Genomic DNA, 5704 nt, shown 5'->3' with positions numbered 1-5704 from the left:
TCGCACTACAGGTATATTTCTGTGTCCATTGGATATAACCAACCAACGGTACGATGACCCTTCACAAATTGCTCATAAGTACAGCTAGGCCAAAACTACCATTTTGCCCCTGTAGTTACATCTAACTCCTTAAGTACCACTGATCCCTCTAATGAACAATAGATCATAGTCCAACTATTGGGAATGGTGTCTTAAATATTCTTGTAACCTCGTAGTTTGTAAACTCTGTATAAACATATTGTTGTTAATAAAATAAGTGTTATTTTATAAGCATATACTCAATCCAATAAATTAAGATTCAAGGTTATTTCATGTAATTTAAACAAGTATGTAAAGACATACAAGTGGATCTTGTTTAAATGATAACCTAAATAGTCTGTAGTAGATGGATAAGGATGGTACCTTATCCTGATGACACTACAGATACGACCCGCTTTGTAGGTGTTACAATTATTGTAAAGTACTACAAATGATTCGATCTTGATCATTCATGTGGAGACATGCGAGCGGAGGTATCTTATACAAAGAGTTTATAGAAGATCGGACCACAAAATTATTAGTCTCTTTATATAATGTCGTTAATAATAAAGACTTACATTTCACTAGGATGACCATAGGTGACATGACCTAAATCCTGTGTGAGGTGTGAACTCCTGCTCATGAAGGCGGTCCTTTGATTTGTATGGGTGAAAGTGGCTAGATTGCCAACTCAACAAGCCTACCATTTTGGGGATTCGTCTAACTAGGGAGCTGGGAACTCAGCTACACAAGACGGAATTCACTCATTCTTCGATACAAGGGCAAGTAGATAAATTGCTCCCTTGAGGTATGATTCTGGGTCTTGAACATAGTGGCCACACCCTCTAGTGGTCCGAGAGGACTTGGTCATAGTGGGACTATGACTTATTGTTCATTAGAGGAATCAGTGGTACTTAAGGAGTTAGATATAACTACAGGAGCAAAATGATTTTTTGGCCTAGCTGTACTTACGAGCAATTTGTGAAGGGTCATCACATTGTTGATTGGTTATATCCAATGTACACATAAATTTATCTGTAGTACAAAGAGTGCAGTTGTCGGTCTTTAGTGAAGTGATTAGCAATTAACGGATGTTGGATAATTTAATTAAAGAATTTAATTATTTATCCGAGTACCGTTGGAGCTTCAATCCACAGGTCCATAAAGTTCCCACTGTAGCTCAACAGGGATTTAATCTTTGAATTTATTTGAAGTGTTCAAATTAATTGAGAGAATTAATTATATTTGATATAATTAATTATAATGTATTTGATACATTATGAGAGTGAATATGAATCAAATATCAATTATATGAATGAGATTCATATAATTAAATATAAATATGATCTATATTGAGAGGATTAAAATATTTGGATATGATCCAAATATCATTTATATGGATGAAATTCATATAAATGGATTTAATATAAATGTGATTTATATTAAATGTCATGTATAGTTAAGAGAGAAAAAAATCTATAGTTTGTGTTGTATTAGAAAACTATAGGCTATATCTTATATTTGATATAACATATAGTGTAAATATAATAAAGTAGTTGTTATATATTTTATTAATTTATTTGAAATTAATAAAAAAAAGAAGAAGTTATAACTCTCTCCCCACAGTCTCTCAAAGAATAAATAACAAGTGATAAAAAGAAGTTGAGAGATCATCTTCTTCATACGGTTCACAATTACGGAGAAAAGTTCTCTATGGAAAACTTCCTCCAATCCTCTTCTTCTACTTCCCTCTACCAAGAATTCAAGCAAAGCCCACAACTCCTGCTTGAATCCTTTAATCCCAAAAGAGAATACAGAGGGTTCTCGACTGGTAGTGTCTGTGCATGAAGAAGAAGGAGATCCACGAAGAAGGAGTTTTGTTTGTGATTGTTCGAGGGATTCGTGAAGAAAAGTTCTTCAAAGGTGATATCTCTTGACTTTGTTTCTTGTTCAAAAGCATGTGGTAATTTAGTGTTAAAGGCATATATCTCTTGTATGTTACTGTAAATTTTATACTCAATAATTAATGAAATTTGGATGATCCGCTTCCACTCAAGGACCTCCTCAGATCGAAATTTTCTTCACCAACTATGACTAAACCTTTCTCGGGCCAGGAGAGGGTGTGGTGCCATATTGTTCAAGACCTGAAATCAGCCCTTAAGGGAGCATTTTATCTACTTACCCTGACCTTGGGGAATGAGTGAATTTCTTCTTATGTAGCTATATTCCCAGCTCCCCAATAAGATGAATCCCCAAAATGGTAGGCTTGTTGAGTCGGCAATCTGACCACTCTCACCCATACAAATCAAAGGACCACCCTCATAGACAGGAATTCACAACTCACTCAGGATTCAAGTCATGTTACCCATGTTCATCTTGGTGAAATGTAAGTCTCAATTATGAATGACGTTATATAATGAGACTAAATATTTCGTGGTCCGGTCTTATACAAACTCCTTTGTATAGAATATCCCCGTTGACATGTCTATACATGAATAATTAGGATTAGATTATTTGTAGCACTTTACAACAATTGCAACACCTACAAAGCGGACCATACTCGTAATGTCACCATGATAAGGTACCCAGCCTTATTCATCTACTACAGACCATTTAGATTATCACTTAAACATGATCCACCCGTATGTCTTTACATATATGTTTAAGTTACAAGAATAACCTTGGATGTTTGTTTATTAGTTTTTGGTTAATGCAACTAAAATATCACATATTTTATTAAATAGACAATGAGTTTGAATAAAATATCAAATATTTTATTAAATACAGAATGAATTTGTTAAAAAATGATGAGTTTGTTCAATAATGTTTACAAACTATAGGACCATACGAGATTTAGGACATCAATCCCAACAGCATTAAGCCCGTAGCTTCTTATCATAAGTACTCGCCATTACAATTAGTTTATGGTCATGAACCAAATATTTCTCATCTGAGAATTTTTTAGTATGCAGTATATTTTCCAATTGCTCCACTACAATGCACTAAGATGGATCCTCAAAGGAGGTTAGAAATATATGTTGGATATGATTCTCCATCAATTATTAAATATATTGAACCCCTGACGGGTGATGTATTTACTGCATGATTTGCTGATTGTCATTTTAATGAGACAAATTTTCCAACATTAAGGAGATGAATTAAGAAATTGGAAAAAAATTACATGAAATGCATCTATTGTCTCATTTAGATCCTTGTGCAAATCAATGTGAACTTGAAGTTCAGAAAATAATTCATTTGCAAAATATAGCAAATCAATTACCAGATGTTTTTATAGATGCAAAGAAAGTAACTAAGTCACATATATCAACTATAAATGTTCCATAAAAAATTGATATTTCGACACAACAAGTTATATTAATGAGTCTCAAACATGCCAGAAGCATGGTAGACTAGTGTGTTCCAAAGATAAAAATTCTCGAAAACGAAAAATAATTAATAGTGAAAAAAAACTTTGTTGAGGATCTAAATACTCATGAAAAAATCCTCGATGTGACTAGTGAGGAAAGTGAAATACCTAAAGATAATAATAAGATTTTAATAAACTATATCATGACAGGAAAAAGATGGAATCAAACTAATATAATTATTGACAAGGCTCTTGATATTATATCTGAAAATGAGGACCCTGATCCAAAATCTGTTGAAGAATGTTGACATAAAAAAGATTGGCTTAAATGGAAAGAAGCAATCGAGGTAGAATTAAACTCACTTTCAAAACGGTAGATTTTTGAACCAGTAGTAGGAACATTAGAAAATGTCAAACCTATGGGATACAAATGAGTGTTTATGAGAAAAAGAAATGAAAATAATGATGTCACAAGATACAAAGCAAGACTAATTGCACAAAGTTTTTCACAAAGACCTGGTATTGATTATGAGGAGACATATTCTCCAATGATGGATGCAATTATACTAAGATATTTAATTGACTTATGTGTATGAAAGTCTAGATATACATCTTATGGATGTAGTCACAACATATTTATATGGATCTTTTGATAATGAATCTATATGAGAATCCCATAAGGATTTAAGGTACCTGAAACATATACATCAAATTCTCGAGAATGGTATTCAACAAAGTTACAGAGATCACTATATGGATTGAAACAATTAGGACAGATGTGGTACAATCGCCTGAGTAGATATTTATTAAAAGAAGGATATTAAAATAATCCAATATGTCCATGTGTTTTTATAAAGAAATCACAATCAGGATTTGCTATTATAATTGTATATGTTGATGATTTGAATATAATTAGAACTCTTGAAGAGCTTTCAAAAGCAATAAAATATCTTAAGAAAGAATTTGAGATGAAAGATTTTGAAAAAATAATTTTTTTCTCGTTTTGTAATTGAGCATTTAGCAGATGGAATATTTATTCATCAGTCAACTTATACAGGAATTTTTTTTAAAAGATTTTATATGGACAAAGCACATCCATTAAATATTCCAATGGAAATCCGTTCATTGGATATAAAGAAAGATATATTTCGACCTCGAGAAGATAATGAAGAATTTCTTGGTTCTGAAGTACCATATCTTAGTGCAATTGGTGCACTTATGTATCTTGCTAATAATACAAGACCAGATATTGCATTTTTAGTAAATTTGTTAGCTAGATATAGTTCTTTTCCTACAAAAAGACATTGGAACGGAATTAAGCATATACTCCATTATCTCTGAGGAATAATCGATATAGGTTTGTTTATTCAAATAAATCAAAATTTGATATAGTTGATGATGTAGATTATGGATATTTATCTGATCCACACAAAGCTAGATCTCAAATAGGCTATCTGTTTACATGTGGAGGAACTTCTATATCATGGCCATCAGTGAAACAGACCATAACGACCATGTCTTCAAATCATGTTGAAATTCTTACAATTCACGAGGCCAGTCAAGAATGTGTATGGCTAAGGTCAATGACTCAGTACATTCGTGAAACGTGTGACTTATCTTCTAATAAAAATCTTCCAACAATATTATATGAAGACAACACAACTTGCATAGCCCAAATCAAAAGAGGATATATTAAAAGAGATAGAATAAAGAGTATTTCACCGAAGCTTTTCTACATTCATGATTTTGAAGAAAATAGTGACATCATTGTACAACAATTTTGTTCGAAGGATAACATAACAGACTTATTTACAAAGGCATTACCAACCGCAACTTTTGAAAAATTGGTACACAATATTGGAATGCTGCGACTCGGAGATCTTAAGTGATGTTTTCGTGAGGGGGAGTAAATATATTCTTTTAGAAGTATGTATTATATTAAATATGTACTCTTTTTCTTTCACTAAGGTTTTTACTCCATTAGGTTTTTCCTAGTAAGATTTTAACAAGGCATATTTCATATATATATGAGCATCTAAGGGGGAGTATTATAAATGATGTCCAATGCTTAATGTGCTAAAAGCCATGTATAATTTTTCATGTTATCCATATGCCTTGTAATAATTCATGTTTGGTGTCCATGTAAGTTCATATTTTACTTATCACTTTGCCTATAAATACTGACATTTGATAGATCTTAAAATTATGCACATCGGTGAGAATGAAAAGAAAATTTCATATATTTTTTATTTTCATAAAATTATAATTTTAGTTATTTTTAATTTAGTTATTTATAAGTTTAATTATATTTTATTTATT

Source organism: Benincasa hispida, chromosome 11 (genome assembly GCF_027475165.1).
Source record: "Benincasa hispida cultivar pf3 chromosome 11, pf3_genome.v1.1, whole genome shotgun sequence".
Classification (NCBI taxonomy): domain Eukaryota; kingdom Viridiplantae; phylum Streptophyta; class Magnoliopsida; order Cucurbitales; family Cucurbitaceae; genus Benincasa; species Benincasa hispida.
Note: the sequence above shows the minus strand (reverse complement) of the source record.